We start from the raw sequence: 18245 nt of genomic DNA, 5'->3' as shown, positions 1-18245 counted from the left end.
CTTTAAAGGAAGAACACTGTCATGGATAAGATAATTATCCAGTAATCCTCCCATAATGAAAATTCCTTCCTGGTTCCTGACAGCCTGCAGTTGACTTATGTCCTGCAGCACAATTGATATGCTTTACAATTTTCTCCTAGCCAAAGTCATCACAAGTATTGTTGCTCACATAACCATCAAATATTTTTGTTTTTTTTTTCTTGGTGTCCCACAGCATTCCTAAACTGGTGACACCTAGTGTGGAATCATGGTTTTGATACAACTACCACTTATTTTTATCCATTTAATGCTTTTTTAAAATAGACTTTTAAAAGAGAAGGCAGTTTCAGGGTTCAGACTTTGAAGAGCCTGGCTTAATTCCCTGCTTTGTCATTAATTTCCTTTGTGACTCTCATTTCACTTAACATTTTCCATTGTATGTTGAGTATCTGGTTTAAGCCAGCCAACTCGCTTCTGCAACAGTTTTGCATCAGAAAGAAGATTAAGGAATGAAAATTAATCAGTGAGATAAGTCAATCACATCTGCTATGTTTCTTCCCTCTAATACAAAAATGTTTTTTCACCTTCTCATCAGAGTATTATTCTTATACTCTGCTCATTTGTGGCATTTTTGTACCTCCATCACTTACTTTTGAAAATAGGTGATGAAAAAGGAACAGAATTTGTCAGAAGAGCAAGCATTATTGACAAATGATGAACACATTTTTTCCTCCTATTTCTTCTTTATTCTAGTTTTTTGTTTGTTTTGATTTTAAACCACAGTTTCAGAGAGGTGCTGTCTTTACTGAACAGCTCACAGAGACAGCCAGATCATTTTCTGAATAACCTTGCCCTGGTCTTCAGAATAGTTTGTTTGCTGGCCTACTGCACAATTCATCAAACCTGAGAAGGTCTTTTCAAATCACTGCAGGAATCCCTCCAGGTTCACATAGTGACAAACATCTCTTGGATTCTCTGCAGGAGTTCCTATTTTGCTGCTTATTCTGTCAAATACAGTGTTTGGACATGCCAGTCTTAGCTGAGAAATGTATTCCATGTCCCAGACCTGTTCTCCCCATGAAGACAGCATCACCCTCCCGCCTCTTCATCTCCTTTCACATTTTGTTTCTGAGCTACAAGTGACACATTACCTCTTCTCCTGCATCCAGCTCTTTTCAGTCATCTTCCAGGGGAGGGCTGGGGTAAATGAACCAGGCACTTCTGGGGTGGGATGGAACAACAGGAGTGCTTCACTGCACAAAGCAACCTCGTGCAGCTCAGCGCAGGGAAGGAAGAACAGCTCATTTTGCAAAATGCACAAAGAAAAACTCTAATTGTCCAAGGCTGGAGTCTGACTTTGGGCACTCACACACCTAAAATGCATGTAGCTACCAAAGTGCTGATCCATTTAAGGGGTTTTGAACAACTTGTCAATCCTTTCAAGCCGTCAAAGACAGAAAAACCAGCTGGGCACAGCTTTGAATGGCCACCCAGTGAGGTCTGTAATCCAGGTGCCTGCAATAGATGGCAGCATTCTGCCTCTCCCATGGACAGGCAGGACTGCCAGCAGCCACCTCCCATCCATGCTCACCAATGCCAAGCCTGGCTTTTGATTCCTGCCTGGGACTTAGGGCACTGCTACAATGCAGCTGGCCTCAACAAGCATCTGCAGTGCTGGAGCTCAGATTGCTGGACTCCTCTCCCCAAGGGAGCTCACTTGGAAACCCAGTCTCCAATGTGGCCATCCACAGCTCCCTCCCTGCTAGTGCTAAAGCCCAGGAACCATCCCACAGCTCTTCCATTGGAACCTGGGCAGGGGATGCTGGCAGGGTGACATCACCAGAACAGCTTCTGAAGACACTCTGCCACCTGCCAGGCTAGAAGGCCACATTACTCTGATTTTTCTTATTAATCAAAGCAATACAATTTTCTGGTTGCTTCTTCTTATTGCCTTAAGTTGCCCTAGGCTGGCAGGGGTTTGGGGCTCATTGCCACATTCCAGCATGGCTTTCTCCACCTCAGGATTCAGCCAGAGGAAGAAATGAAGCAAGCTGCTCTGCCTGCCTGCCCTCTCACTCTGGCACAGGGTTTCTCAAACCCAGCTGTGGCATACCACAGGGTGGGAGCTCTTCTAGCAGCTCCTGGCTGCCTTGCCAGCAAATGTGGGAGTCTCCTGTGCACAAATGACAGTGTAACAGGGACAGAGGTGCATGACTGGATGAGCCCAGTGGGGGTGTGCAAATGGGGCTTTATAATCTCCTGATTCTCTGGTGATCTCCCAGAATCTACCAGCCAAGCTGGTTTCTTGTGACAGATACTCTGATAGTGACAGATACTTACCTTGGACCTTGTAATATATGTTTTTATAAAGCTTTACCTGCTGGAGTCGTGTGAGTGAGGATGGCAGCTGCCACTTAATTATTGAATAGTCCATCCTTGCACCTGCCTTGTAAAAGCTTGAAAATATAAACCACAAATTTTAAAAATTTTAAATGTAAAAAAAAGACTCCACAGTGTTTCAACATCATTGCCCTTAAATTAATTAATATCAGGATTTACTGGAATCACAGCTTTTACACTGCTTTGTCTCTGAGAGCTGCCCGTGCCTTTTCTGTCATCCTGTGCTTGGCAAGTGTCACCCGTTCCAGTCCACAGCACGCTCGGGCAGGCGGAAGGGAAAGGGCAGAGAGTTGTTATTAATTGCTGCACAGTGGCATTTCCACTGCAAGCCTTGGCAAGGCACTTCCTCTCTTCTGCCTCGAGTGAGGTGCCCAAGCTCTCTCTCTTTCTTTTAGGTACTCCTCTGCTGCCCAGAGAACAAGTGGGAAGGTGTAAAAGCTGCCAGGATGAAGCCAGGGCAGGAGTGCCTGTGCCTTTGGAATGTCTGCCACAGCACAGGGGCACTCTGACCCTTCACCTGCAGGGGCACGACCTTCCCAGCCATCTTCTCTGGCAAGGACCATGGAGAAGGCTGTTCTCAACAGCTCAAGGGCCAGAAGTTCAGGGCAGCTGGGTAGCGTCATGTATGCACAGCCCAGCTTGTCCACAGAATGGGGATGGGAATGCACAATGCTTTTGGAGGGCTGGGAAGTGTAACCCTGTGGATGAAGGTGCATGTTAACAGGTAAACACTAAGCAGAAGACCTGAGCTGACAGTGCAGAGAGTCACATGCAATGCCTCTGCCTCAGCTGTTGTCTCCTGAGCAGCAAGAAGGAAAAAGACATTTCCAAGGCACCCGCAGGCAAAAGCCAGAGGCAATGCCAGTGGTGAAGGATCGCCATGGCAACCAGCAATGCAGGGCCTCAAGGTGGAGAGCTAAAATTAGGAAATTAGGCAGTGGAAAGGGCTGTTTCTCATCTCTGGCAGCATCTGGTGCTGAGAAGTTGGACCCCCAACACAGAGTAAGCACAGACATCCGGAGCATTTCCGAGTCCCTGCCTGCGCCCGGCTGTCCAGGACTGAGTGTGACTTGATGCACCAAGGCAGTGCCAGGTCTGCACAGGATCCCAAGGTCCTGCCAGGTGCTGTGCCTGCTCTGCACTGGTGGGACTGCGTGGAAACAGTGCAGTGTCTGCAGTGATTGTAGAAATGGCAGAAAAGAGGTGTCATGGCTCCTTGCCTTTGCAAGGGTACTGCCCACTGCAGCTCTCCCTTGGCTGCCTCCTCCCCTGGCCCCTACTGAACCATGACTGTCTGGTGTCCCTTGATGGGAATTGGGACTTTCCCAGCTTGTGAAAGTTGAAACCATGAACAATTCAATGACAAAACACCTCTGTAAGGAAGAACAAATTCCACCTGCAGAGAAGAGCTGTGCACGCAGCTCCATGTCCACAGTGCCCTACAGCCCGAAGAGAGTAGCAGGAATTACTGCCATTACACACATTCTGGGAAACAAGCAGAAAGACAAGATGGGGAGTTTATATGCTTCACAACAACCCCTCATATTGGCTTGTTTTCTGCATATCTTTCCACATAAAATCTCCTCTTTGAGACCTCAAAAATCTTTTTCTCAGCAGCCCATACTGCATTGGACCTACTGTCCTGCTCCTATTGATACAAGTAACAACCTTTTCTGGTATCAGCAGTGAGGGCAGGTCCTTTCTTCTTTTGGCATCACTTTCTGGAAATACATAAAATTACTTGACCCTCACAAAATGCTCTGTGCTCTTTGCTGTAAAATCAAGGTTTTGTGGTTTTGCCTTGCGTGATGAGCACGGAAATCAAAGTGCTCTAAAGCTGGAGCACTGAAAACTCCTATGGGAGGCAATCCCATGTATTATACAAACTTGAGTATTACACAGAGAAGGCAAAACTAAAGGGCACCAAAATGATGTCTGGGGTTGCAAGACATACACAGATTCTCATGCCTCAGGGAAGGCAGCAGCAAAAGCTGGCTGCAAGTTTTCAGATATAATCAGTACAATTCACAACAGACTCCCCTCCATGCAGCAGAGAGAAATAAGCTGTGCAGCTACCTATTTCTGCCAGTCATCCCTACATCTTCACATCCACATCCCTTTTGCCTGTTCCCTGCCACAACTAACAGGGAAGTAGGGATGTAAGGGATCTCTGAACATGCCAAGGTGCACCCATAAACTGCATAGCCTGTATAATTTCTAAACCAACTCAACATCCAGCCATGAAATCTAGCACCTTGTCTAGCTGTTGTCTTGGCAATGTTTGCTTCTGAAAGCAGAAAGATTTGGAAACACAAGGCAGTAGATGTTAATGATGCAGAAAGCTGAGTTAAGCTATGTCTCCTGACTTCCAAACTTCCCTCCTCTCCTGTTGTGGAACTGGGAGGGAGAAGCATTGTGCTGCAACATTCAAAAAGAGAGAGCTGGGCAGCAGAGCAGCTCAGGGGGGAGCCAGGAAAATTTAGCAACTCCTGTACAGTGATGGCCCTGAGAAAGCATTTGGCTTATGTGTTTCAACCCATTACCCAAGTGATTCTCCAGTTCTTTCAGCAGCAGTGTCCTCCAGCAGAGGTCCAGGGAGACCAGATCCCACGTTCACTGAGGGCACCAAGGGGCAGCCAGCTTGTCACCTCTGGTCATTTGTGCAGCCTGCTCTGCCAGCATGTTTGTCCTGTTGTTTTGGTTTGCACCTAACAAGCAAAGCACTTGTTCCTCCCTGCAAACCTGACCCAATTCCTGTGGCAGCTCCCTGGATCCACTAACACTCTGGTGTGATGGGGCGGAAACTTGGCAGCAGCATAAACTGAGCAGATTAGCGTGAAACAAGCAGGCATCCCTAACACTGGGCTTGCCATAAATAGATAGGTAAGGTGACCATTACAGTTTTCCTTCCTTTGGGCTACTGCCCCAGGTTGGAAGAAAATCCACACAAATTATCTTAAATTCTTACTTGGAAGGCTTGAGTTTCATTTAGCAAAAATAAGACTGTGATAAGCCCAGCAAGTGAGGATTGAATCATGCTATTCAGCTCTCCAAAAAAAACAGACATCATCAGGACAATCCCAGGACATCATCACTATTGGAATGGTACAGTAGGCTGTGGAATAAAACATACTCTACTTTGGAATGAAACCTCCTGCCAGAGGTTGCTGTACACGCGGGTGCAGGGTCATCTCTTGAACACTTCTGTTGGTCTGGTGTTATCTGGACTCAAAGTGGCACCCTCTGGAACTCCTCCCTCCCCTGCTGCAGGGATCTCACCTGCCTCTGGAAGACACATGGTGCATGTCCTGCTGCTCACGCCAGTGAAGGTGTTGCTAGGCAGCTGGAAAGGCTCAAAACCAGGCTATCCCTGAGCTAGGGAGTCAAAAAAGAAGAGATGTTTGCCAGGCAAAGTCTGGACCAGGGCTGGGTTCCCCAAGGGAGTGTGACCAGCTGCATTTGACAATGTTCCCTCAACATTCCCAGTGCTAACAATATCCTATTTGAAGGGTGTCAATATGGGGTCCGTGCTGGATGCAGAGGGGTCCAATGCCATTTAAACTGCAGGACTCCCCCTCCCCCAGCTCCTAAAGCCATCCTGCCAGCGGCAGAACTAACGAAGGCCAGTTTCCAACAGCTCTCTCTGCACGGCCTGTCTGTCAGCCAGTTCCAGGGCAGCTCATGGACTCCTTCCTCAGGGGAGGTCTTCACAGGCCCCTCTCATTAAGGCAGTCACCTAGAGTCACAAAACCAGCTGGATCCCATTATCTCGGAGGCCTCCACTGCTTTATCAGCTGTGCCGGAAACAGGCCCATGGATTCAAGGCTTGCTGGAGGCCAGAGACAGGCAGGCAGGCAGGCACAGACAGCCTGCTGACATTGCTTTGCTTCCACAGGGAACCAGGCAGGAATTCCTTTGCAGAGCCCCGCACAACATTTCTCTGGCTCAGCCTCTCCTCTTGACAGACTCAACGTCACTGCTGCTTGCAGTCCTGAGGACAGATCCTCACTCCAGCCCCCTGCCCTGAATCCAGGCCCCCTGCTGTCTCCCTGCCACTGACCCTTGTGCTTCCCTTACAGCATTTCCTTTGTGTTGGAGGACAGACCCCATCTCACTGCTGCCCCCTCAGAGCTTCCATCACTAGGGTATTTCAGCCAGCTTCAACCGAGGGCTGTGAACAGAGATCTGGACACAGTGCCAGGAGCTACTGCCCTTCCTGTGGGATGCCTGCCATGGAGGACAGCATGTGCCCCAATCCAACAATCCACACACCTAGACAACAGCCAACCCCTCTTTCCAATACTTTGCCCCTATCTTTTTCTATTTTCAACTGACATCTAGGACTCGCTCTCTTAAAATGTCAAGTGCAACCCCTTAAAGGCTTTTGAATGCTTGTGAGATGAATATTTAATGGCAGCTGACTTTGCTCATGGGAAACAAGCCAGACCATACATCTCTGCACATACTGGAAATCAGGGTGTGTTCCCAGAAATCTGGATGCAGAGAAAAGAAAGCAATAGAGGGAAGGAACTGCAACTCCCAGAGCTCATAGGAGGTTCCCTCTCTGCAAACCCGTACCTCAACCATTTGTGTGAGACCCTCCCTGACTTGCTGGCTGCTCAGACCAAGATCCATGAATCAGATGTGACCATTATATGAGCATTGAGCAGGAGAGTGGCTGAGGCTCTGAGTGACCTCTGTGATAAAGGGGGCCCATCAGGTCAGTGACCTCTACATGAAGCCGTGGAAAAACAACACAGCTTGTGAAAACCTGCTTGTAGGAATTCATCCATGACTCTGTCAGGGAAATGGAGATGAAGGTGTCTGATGCTTGTACTGTTACTAAAAAAGCCTGCCTGGGCAGCATTGCCTTGCAGACATTAGCAGGATAGATACAGAGCTCTACCTCCCCACTGAGCCCTGTGGAGACATGGCCTGGACTGCTGGCAGGGACAGCAGCCCTCACACACCAGCCATGGCTTTCTCATGTCCCACAGAGAGCAGGCAGAAGTTGGTGCCTGCACAGAAAGGGAAGCAAGAACTGAGAAGAAGGAAGGTTTTCTCCCTACAACCTAATCAAGAGCAAAAAGGTATCTGCCAAACAGCTGATGTCTCTTACAGCGTGAAACAGTTCCGGAGCCAGGCACACCTCTCGGGGACTCCGCTGCTCAAGGACTCTGTTTTCCCTTTTAAGCTGGAAGGAATGTCTGTGCTCTGGCCCCCACAGCCTCATATTTTCCACCACAAGGCAATGACCAGTGAGGCCCCATTAGGGGAACAATGACATGAGAGTCTGGAGAAGAGGAAATCGCTCCTGCAAACAAGTCTGGAAAATGGCTGCTAGAAGGAAGGGAGCTTGCATCTGGCAGCACTCTCACTCCTGCAGCCTCTCTGCTGCTCAGGCAAAAACACTCCTTATAATCACAGATTCCAAAGTATCATGTCCCAAAGCTGCACTTCTCTCAGCACTATTCCCTCCACCTATCCCTACAGCACCTCAGGAAGGAGGAGTTTGATTCCCTTCTGCTGCATCATGTGGTGAAATTGCCAGCTTTTCCACAACCACCAGGATCTTTCTTACTAGTGTTGTTCCCAGCAAGGCATGGAGGCAGGAGTTCAGAGTGTGACTGATTTGTGCATACCAAAGCAGCTGAAGAGGCTTCAGCTGTAAGCAGGGCAGAATCAGTCCCACAGGAGGACAGGATGTGATGCTCTGCTGCACCATGGTTCTCAGAGGGAGGAATCAAGTTAATCACTTTGTATTTGGATAGAAAAGTCGCCCTCACGCACAGGGAAGCATCTCAGTGCATGTGAAAGGTCCTAACTGAAGTTAGTCCTACCGGGCCTTAGGGATGAGATCAGTGTCACCCTCTCATGTGACAAGACTGGAAAGGAAAGGCCCAAGGTGCAAGACTTGCTCAAGAATGACCAGAAGACAGCAGCTCAGCTCCCTCTGCTCTCTGGGAAGCCAGGACCACTTCACTGAGTGACGCACTGTCGGAATTCAGGACATCCCTCTGGCTGTCCTGGATTGCCAGGACCCCTGCCAGGGGGCTCAGAGACCCTGGCACAGAGCCCAAGACACCTGTAACTTTGATTATGACCCATGGAAAAAGTTACCAACCTTAGATGAGGATCTGCAAGCCACAAAAGTATAAGTAGAAAAATAATTAGTTTGTCACGGGGTGAAAAATAGATTTTTTTTTTGGGTTTTTAGAATCGGGGTTCACGGAGCAAGATGGAGGAATCTGAGTGTGTTCAGCCTTTCTCCTTCTTCTTCTTGGCCTCCATCTTCTATTGTGATGTTGGTACTTTTAGATTTGTTTAGAGTAGAAGCTCACTGTCTAACATAGGTGATAGGTATTGGAAAGTTACTGTAAATAATGTATGCGTAGTTTTTAGTATAAAAAGATAACACCACCCTGGGGGCAGGCAGAGTGCCTCTGACTGTCTTGCTGAAGGGACCTCAGCTGGATAGGAGAAAAAAATGTATAGACAGGATACAATAAACAACCTTGAGACCGAGAACTGAAGAGCTCTGACTCCTTCTTCAACCCCCGGGCTGGGAAAAGAGAATTTCTAACACATCTCGGAGTCACTCTGACCAGCTAGAGTCCCGAGAATGCACCAGTTGTACTCCTCATTGAGGCATGATTCTTCTTCCCATATCCTGAGTGCCCAGGGCCAGGCTCTATTTTGCCATGGCTGAGCTCCTAGGAATCACAATTCTCCATCCTATTTTGTTTAAAGCAAAAATAAGAACAAGACCAGCACTGACCTCTGAATTCCAACAGGAGGGTGATGTTCTGTATGTCACAACAACACTTATGAGTTGTCAGAGGAAGCTTTTGGCAGCAGGAAGATGAAGGAGGAAGATGAAGACTTCAGCCCCAGGGCCTCCACACCAGAGAAGATCTGCATACCACAAACTATTGCTAGCAACTAAACATAGGTGTCATCACCTCTCTCTCTCTAAGCACACCCAGGCTCAGCTGTAAAAGGGAGGTTTCTCTGACAGATGGCATTTCCCCAAAGGTGTATGTTTCTTCCTTCATCTGCCCCATTCTGAGGTACACTGACACAGCTGCCTGCCCCCACACCCATTACCCAATCTGGGGCAGTTTGTGCCATATACAACCTCAAATGTTCCCTTTTCAGCCCTAAATCTGTGTTGATCCACAGCTCATTCTGTATCATGGCAGCCCTCTTTTTTCATCCTTCATTCCCCTAATTTCCCACACTCTGAAGTCCTGCAAATTTTACTGGTCCTGCCAGTAAGTTTTGTTGCCTCTTTTTTTTGACCCGGGATGATTTATTTCTGAATGGAATCCAAATCTGGCACATTTCTCAGCCATCACCTGGCTCCAACAGAGAGGAGGAAAGAGTGAGCTAAGCAGTGGGAGGCAAGTTAGAATTTACAACCCTATGGCATATCCACACCACTTCCAGTAACTGGATACACAGGGGGAATGTAGATTGCAGGAAATGCTGAGGTTTACCAGCAGCCTCCAGCTTCTTGTGCAAGAGTCCTCAGTGGTTTTGTTCCCCTCACTGGGATGGGAATCCAACTGCAATGGATTTGATGATCTCTCTTCCCAGCTCTGTGCCTTAGTCCTTCTTTACTCTCCTTCCACCACAGCCCATTGCAAAAAAGCAATGGAAATTGCTGTGTGACTGGGGGGAAACACTGAGTCAGCCTCAGTGTGGGAGAGTGAGAACAGAGCTGGAAATAAGCCAGTTCTGTATTTCCCATTTTCTAGCCTGGCCCAAGGATTTGATCAGCTCCTTGTTAATGCAGAGCAGCTTTGGGTCTGCTCTACCCAGTGGCTCTGCTGGAGGCAGCTGTGGAAGAGCAAATCCCCAGGGGACAGTGCTCTGTCACAGTAATTTCTCTTTGAAGCTTCTCTACTTCATGCAGTCATGAAATCCCCTTTACCCAATGAAAACAGTGAGGAAGGCTCAGAAAATTCCTCATTATTAGGCATTATTTTGTGTAGACAACTATTATTGGTCTGTGGTATTGAGGGAGCATCCATCCATCCATCCCCTTCCTGAAATCATATAGCTAGGAATGGTTATCAGACTAACAGGAACGCCTGAAATTAGAAGTGAAGTGAACATGGAAGAGAGGAAAAGTTTGAGTAGGCTGTGGAAGGAACCTGGAGTCTGCTCATCAGTGGTGCATCTGCCAAAAAGGCATGGCTCCATCCAAGGTTAAACTGTGTCCCTGTAGCCAGAGGGAGCTGAAGGCAAGTCTGCCAAAGGTCTACCATACTGCAGCCTGCAAAATGCAAACTAGGATTTCAGGAGATTACCTGACAACTGGCAGGTGTGTGCATTTACTGATTAGTATTGGAAAGAGGAGAGAAAAAACTCTGCTGTAAAAACTAAGTGAAAATCCTTGCTGAAACTGGGACATTGGGAAGGCTGCAGAGGTACACAGGGAGAGACACATGTGCATGTGTTCACTGCTCTCAGAAACATCACATCAGCAACAAGCAAATCCTATTAAACTGCAAGGGCAGTCACCCCACAGCCCCAGACTGAGATTAAGGAGTAGCAATGTTGGGCCATGTGGGATCCAGCACAAGGGGAACTGTGACCCAAGTTATGAGCAGCACGTTCTTTTCAACTCCTGCTGTCCCTATTATTCTTCAGAAAGCCTCCAGTCAAGTCACCAGCACCTGAAACCATCCCTGTGAAGTGCTAACACCATTTCATGCCCATCCTCAAGAGACTTCCCTCTGAGGTAGGGAAAGCTCTGTAAGTCTCTGACTTAGACTTAATGACTGACCTCTTCACTGAGACAGCCAAGAGGAAACTCTGATAAGCAACAAGGCCATGAGAAAACTGGCAGCATCACTGTGAAATAGACTACAAAATAGAGTCAATATGGAAACTGCCACAGTTGGAAGGACAGAAAAAAACTTTCTAAAGTCCAAGGGTTTCCAGCCTTCCCATGGATGCCCCAAGGATGGGTGTCTGTCCAGGCTGTCAGCACCACAGCCAACAGTGGCCCCTTAGCCCCTGCACTGCTCCCTGCAGCTTTTGCTGGACCCAACATCACCCAAGAAGATTGGTCAAACACGGAGGCTTTTTCTTAGGCAAGCTGCTTGTGCTTACACTGGTGTGTCCTTGTGGGTCCCCTGCCTCATTTCTGATTTAACACAGCCTAAACAGAAGGGGAACAAGAGATAATTATGTTGTGTGGACAATCAGTGAGGAAGCTGGGTGCTATTTCCCCCAACATCCCTCCTGACCTGTTAGCTTATGAAGTGTTGCTTGGAAGATACACCTGTCAGAACCACAATCCCCCTGCCAGCAGAGGAGCAGTATATAAAATGAAGGGGAAAATGAAGCAAACAACCTCTGCTGTGCTCATTAGCAATGGCACACCCCATTCCTACATGCATAGTCTTGGGGAACCAGGCTCAGTCACCACCACTTCTGCCAGAGCAGAGCTTCCCTTATGTCCCCATGGCTGACAGCACAGACTTGGCAGCATTTGCAGCCCAAAGGCAATTCTGTGATTAAGAAACAGGAGAAGTGACCATTGATTTCCTATAACTCCTAAATAAGGCTGGGTAACATTTTTCAGACAGAGACCTAATTCACTAGGAAATGCAATTTGAGGTAGACCAAAACTATTTGGAAATTTGTGCCTAGTTCAGGGAACAGCTTTGATTCCAAAATGATTTCTAAGATGAAGTGAACTCTTTTCCCTCTCTTATTTTTAAATATATTTCATGAGGTTATGTATGTAAGCTTAAAGGTCAAAGAAAGCAAAATAAAAACATGTTTTGGTAAGCTTAGCAACTTTGTTTGCCCAGCAATTTTTTTCTGCTGGAAATAAAACATGAATTTCAAACTGACCTAAAATTTCAACTGCTGAAAATAAAACATGAATTTCAACTGACCTAAAATGCAGTTTTTGAGTTGACTCTGTGATTCAGCTAGGAAATTAAAAAAACAAAACCAATAAGTTATTCCAATGGCTTTATTCCTCTAACATTGTTATTTGGTGTCTAAAGCAACCTATTCTTCTAATTCTTTCATCTCCTTCCATCTGGCTCTTTGTAACTGTGTCTGGAAATAGCGAAGAACTGTTGCAGACATCGCTCTCCCTCTCTCTGCAACCATGGAATTTTTTCCTGTCTAGCTGGGAAGACTTTGGATGCTGACTCCCATGGCTCGACTTTCAAAAACAAACAAACAGAAAAATAAAGCCACATCTCCATTTGGTGGTTATGAGAACCCAGAGAGATGCTGCTTCAGGGAAGGCATCCCCTCCTCTGAGCCACTCCAGCAAAGCAGTGATTTAATGAGGCAGCTCCCAGCTAAACTGTACCAGGGCTGCAAACCCTGCTCTGCTCTGCTCCCCTCTCAAACACTCGGTCCTGCTGCACTGCTTCTCATCCTTCAGAGCCCCGTGCCTGCCTCCTGAGACACACAGTGAGTGCTGCAGCTGTCAGCAGAGGAGGATATCATTGCCCTGCTGGCACCATCCAAACCCAGCTGGGCAAGCTGATGGCCATCAGGAGGTTTGCATGCAGAAACTTAAATGGGAGGCTGATATGTGCATTACACGTGCCTGGGGAAGCAGAGTGCACCCAGGACTCGTGCAGGGACAACACAGCACTGCCTCCAGCTGCAGGGCAGGTGCCTGGGTCTTCCCAGCTCTCCTCCCCTGATGGGTAATTTCAAGAGACACTGCCATGACCTCTACACACACCCAGAGGTGGCTCAACTTGCAGAGACGTAAAGGACCTGAGTACCTCACTGCAGTCACTTAAACACAGGGTTTTTGAACTCCACCAGCCTGTCTGGCCCCAAACCAGTAAAGGTAAGCAATCAGTGCCAGCCACATGTGATGACAAGAATCTGAGCACTTGCCCATCTCACCTTTCTCCCTGCCCCAGAGACAATGATGAGGCATCAGGGACTTGCTATGAGCTTCAGTCATGCCCTGGGCTAGAAGGAGAGGGCTCCAAGACCTGCTAGTGACCCCAAGGCTCTCCATGCCTCCTGCAGCCTGCGTTCCTAGAAGAGGGATCACTGCTTGAATCACCTCCAACAGCATGAACTATTCTCTAATACTTCCTGAGCCCTTCCCAGGACGTTTTGCTTTCTGCCCTGTGGCCTGGCTGGGCTGCATTTCAGAGATGAAAGGCTGGGAGCACACACAGATGCCGGCATCCTTACGCATTCCTGGCTCAAAAGTTTTCCTCGAAGCAGCTGCAGCTGCACTGCCAGGGAGGAGCAGCTGCCTCCCAGCCTAGAGAGAGAGCTGCAAACCCCAGCTTGCCAGGTATGCTGCGAGAGCCCAGCACAGACCCCTCTGGCTTTGGGACCAGCTGTGACCCCCTCGGGCCCCCAGCTAGCCCAGCAGAGACCAATGCAGCTTTCTTGCTTTCCCTGAGAGTTACAGCTGCCTTAAGGAGACGTGGTGCAAAATGTTGAGGCCATGATGCTATCAGCACGCAAACTTGCTCAATAAAACATGTGTTTCTCATCTGTTTTGTCCTCATGGCTCCCAGAGCTCGTCACAGATCAAGCATGTGAAGCACCACTGCCCACAGCTGGGAAATGTGTGCTATAGGGAGGGAACCCAAAGAGCACTCGAGGTCTTGGGCAGCAAATCCAGGGTTTGTGCAGCACCAAAGCAGTCAGTAGGGCAGGCACTTGGAGGGCTGCAATACAGACATCTGCATACATCCATCTGCCCTGCCCAGCTCTAGCACAAGCCAAACCAAATTCCCAACCCCAGATGCTGAAGGGAAGCTTTTTCATAGTGTCTGTGTGCAGCTCAGCCCCATCACAATGTTACAGGGAGACTCTGCCAGTGGCCTGGCAGAATTTCAGTCCAACATACTGCCCTCTCAGTGGTTCCCACTTAAATTCAGCATTGGTGCAGGAGCTCAGCCCTGACCCTCCACAGCCAGCAAGAAAAAGTGTCTCCCTGAATGATGGCCTCCTCTGAACCACTCCAAATCCAGCCCTTTGTTCTGACAGGATGAAGCTGGCACAGCTCAGGAGATCAGATGGGAGCTCTCAAGGATCACACCACCCTGTGGCACCAGCTGCTGGCAGAGATAAGCTCGGAGCCTGGGTGGAAGCTGTAGCCCTCTCTCTCTCATATAGCTAAGATAGGGAATTATAAACACAACCCTGTCCAAAAAAAAACCAAAAAACCAACAACAAAACCAACAACCAAACCAACACAAACCCACCAGAATCTGTGGAAGAGTAACCATCAAATCAGCTGGATCCAATGTCTTGGGGAGATCTTGATGCTCTCAAGCTCTGTGCATGCAAACCAGAGGCACACCAACAGACAAGGGGCAGAGATCTCTTAGAAAAATCCATGGTATTCCCTTAGCTGGCCACATTCCTTTGTGCAAGGGAGTCCCTGTCAGGGGCTGGCCTGTCCCTGTTGTGAATGCTCTGAAAAGCAAGGTCCTTGCAGTTGCTGTGTACTATATAGTTTATCATATTGTTTGAGGCAAGTGCTCCCCTATTTCCCTCCCCTGTCATATCTCAGATGTGAGCTGAATTAATTGCATGTGCTTTTTCTGTGAGTGTATAAACTGCACCACTGCCATATGCACACAAGACAGATTATAGCCAGAAGTGGCTTTTTGTGTGTCCTCTTCACAGAGATCCTAATACTTCCCCAAGACGATTATTTTTTTCATGCCACACAGGCAGTCAAATGGCCCCATTCCCACACCATCTTACTGAAATCACAAGGCAAGAAAAGGTGTCTTTGTGCCATCCAACTCATCACTAATTCATGGCTGCTGTAGGAGCTGTATCTGGCACAGCTCTGTCCCTGCATCCCAGTGCTGCTGAACCTCTGGCCCCCTGGCACTGTCCTTTCCACCCTCAGCCTAGCCCTGGACAAGGGAACCCCAGGCAGGAAGAGCAAAAGTACCATTCCAGAGCAGAAATGTGTTGTTTGCTTCACACCACCAGTGCAGTGTGGGGTTTTCAGCAAGGATGCTCCTGGTAATAAACTCAGTCACCTGGAGTGTCTCTCTGCTACACAACCCTTTCTGCTGTCCACAGGCTGTTTAATTTCTCTCTCAAGTGCCAGACTTTCTGTTCATTAGCACTGAACTTCCTCCAGTTGCCAGCAGCTCTCATTGCTCTGTGTTGTCAAACTGTAGTCTGCTTCCTGTCCTGTGTCGTTCCCTCTCACGATTGATTTTTACTCCTGTAACTTTGTCCTTGTGGAAACTTCATTTCCTCAAGGTGCTTGGGCAGTCACAGTCTTTGCCATCTTTCTAATGCTTTGGAGTAAGATGAACTTCAGCTCCCCACTCCCTGCCTGCCCAATGACTTTCCTTGCCCACTTTGCCAGCACACTGCTCCTCCTGCCCTCCAGCACCAGTCCCTAGCACCAATTCTTGCCTTCAATGGGATCACACAGCTGGGATGTACACGGGGCTGGGAGTCACCAAGTCCTTGTGAGTCACCAAGTCCATCTCCATGTTACCTGTGCTCCCTCTTTGTGCAACTCCATTTACATGACACTGATTAAGGCTGCTATTTCTGCCTGTCTCACATCCACAGAAAGCCTGGTCTTAAAACTGTCTTGCAGTTATAAACCTTCCCCTAACGTCAAGGCTGACTGTGTTCATGGCTGATTCATCCATATTTATTCACACTGGCATAGGAATGAATAAATTCTATGCTTTTGCTACTCTAAGCATATGACTTCTATACTTTAACTCAAACAACATATTTCCCTCTCTGGCATTTCGTTCTGTTGTCTTGCTCAGCATAAGGGAGGAAAAGAGAAAGCAAAACCAGATGTCTGACTTAATAAATAATGCTCTTTTATAAAAGTAATTTCTGTTTAGATTGTTATCAACAATACTTTTAAAGAAACATGAGATCCAAAAATCTCCTGTTACATGGAAATCTGGGGGACAGGCCAAATCAGAGGTGAAAATATGCAGTTTAACACCATTTTATGGTCAGAAGAGGGCAAAGAAAGGTTACAAACCCGAATTTAATATTTTCACTACAGTGCGAGTTTAGCTAAGGTTCTAATCAGGACAGTAAGCCATGATCATCAAATTCCCATTCCTTCCAGAGGAAAAGAATCCTCTGTATAAGATGTGACATGTGAGATTAGGGATGGAGAAAAATTAGAATGGATTTACTCATGGTTTCAATAGTCTGGGAACAAACAGAACAACATGAGGCAGCTGTAGTTTTGTTTCAGAGAGGGAACAGCCACCTCCAGAACTGAATCCCCTACTGTTTTGGAGCTGATATCCATTATTGGCCATGCTGTTACCTCAGTGGGCAGCTGAGAGACAAAAGACAGCATTTTCCCCACATTGTAAACCTTCTCCAATAAACCAGGGCTATGTTTCAAATGATTTGTAATTGCCTCTAAACCTGCAATTAAAAATTCCATGCTACAGGCAACAATTGCCATGGGTGCTTGGGATCTCTGCACGTACCTAAGTGCCCATGCACCACAGATAGAGCATGCAGAGATTCCAGGAACAATTCCTAGGACCCAGGGAGGAGGAAGAGGGTAGAGATGCTGCCACAGACCAGCTCATATCTGACTCTCCCACTTTTCCCCTCTAGCTTTAATTCCCATGGAAAGAAACAGATTTTTTGTGCAGGCTTTTGCAAAATCTCTTCAGCAAGACCACATGTTTGTCCTCCTTGTTCCTTGAACAGCCCCTGTGATCCTGCTTCCCAGAAGGCTGGTTAAGCACAGATGGATTCAGACACCCTTGCCAGCCCTTTGCCTCCCACAGTCCAGGCAGGCATTCCATGCTTCTCCCCAGCACAGGGACCTGACCCCGAGGAACTGGAGACCTCCAGCAAATCCTCTGCTGGCATCTCCAACAGAAAGCAGCAGACCACACAGACTTAGCTGTCCTCTCTTCGATGAGGAATGCTCCCTTCTGGGCAAATTTGAGGCTTGTTTTGGGATGCAGAGGATAGAGAAAAAGGGAGGGAGGAAAGCTGCATTGTTCTCTCTCCATTTTTGGCTGCTCTTTGGGTAAATAATGGACTTCTGTCTCCAGGGCTGCTAATCAGCTCTAAATGCCCTCAAAGAAAGCAAACAACAGCACAATAGGAAAGCCCAGAAACAAATCCATTTCATTATAAATTCATTTTGTTTTCATTCCATTTTTCTTGCTAGCAAGAAATTTAGGTTAAGCTAAGCACTTTCTTTTCCCAGCAATCTCTGCTGGCTGTCGGCTAATGCAACAGAAAATTAGGCTTTTGACAGTGTAATGGCTTTGTTATGAAAAAAATGCAATTATATTATTTCCCAAGACAAATTCTACAGCATTAAGTGCCTGAGCAATACAGCATTGTCCTTGAAGCTGTTGGTGAAGGAATTTTACATGAAGAAATAGCAGAATGACCATCCTTCATGGGAGATTCATTTTACTGCATAGCTCTCCATGGCTGAGAAGTACAGACTAGATTTCATAGCAGGGACACAGCCCATATGCCAGATAACTGTGGTACACAAGATTTTGCCTCTATGCTACTTGCAGTTGTGTCACCAGAATTAGAGATTGGAACCAGCTGAAGACTCCTCCACAGCACACAATAAATGATGTCAGCTCATCAGTGTCAGCTCATCTCCCTGCTGGTGTTCCTAACACACTCCTTAGCAATAGCTATGGCTGATAACCCAGGAGAAAGAGTTCAGAGCACCAAATGGGGTGAATTCATAACAGATAGCACAGATATTTCAGTAACCTTCCATGTCTAGGCTAACCCCAGCAAAGCTCCTTGAAGTTCAGCTGTGGACAGGAATACCCCGAGGCAGCCGGAGAAGCCACCAGGGGCTGACAGAGCACAATACACTCCTGAGC

The 18245-nt window shown here is 47.5% G+C and overlaps 1 protein-coding gene across 1 annotated transcript in view; it reads right to left on the bottom strand.

The window, feature by feature from the left end:
- The window catches only part of FSTL1 (follistatin like 1), a 53177-nt gene that overhangs the window by 15472 nt on the left and 19460 nt on the right, over positions 1 to 18245 (bottom strand). The window lies entirely within an intron of this gene.

The sequence above is a fragment of the Melospiza georgiana genome, chromosome 2 (assembly GCF_028018845.1).
Source record: "Melospiza georgiana isolate bMelGeo1 chromosome 2, bMelGeo1.pri, whole genome shotgun sequence".
NCBI lineage: Eukaryota > Metazoa > Chordata > Aves > Passeriformes > Passerellidae > Melospiza > Melospiza georgiana.
Note: the sequence above shows the minus strand (reverse complement) of the source record. Positions and strands in the feature narration are given on the sequence as shown.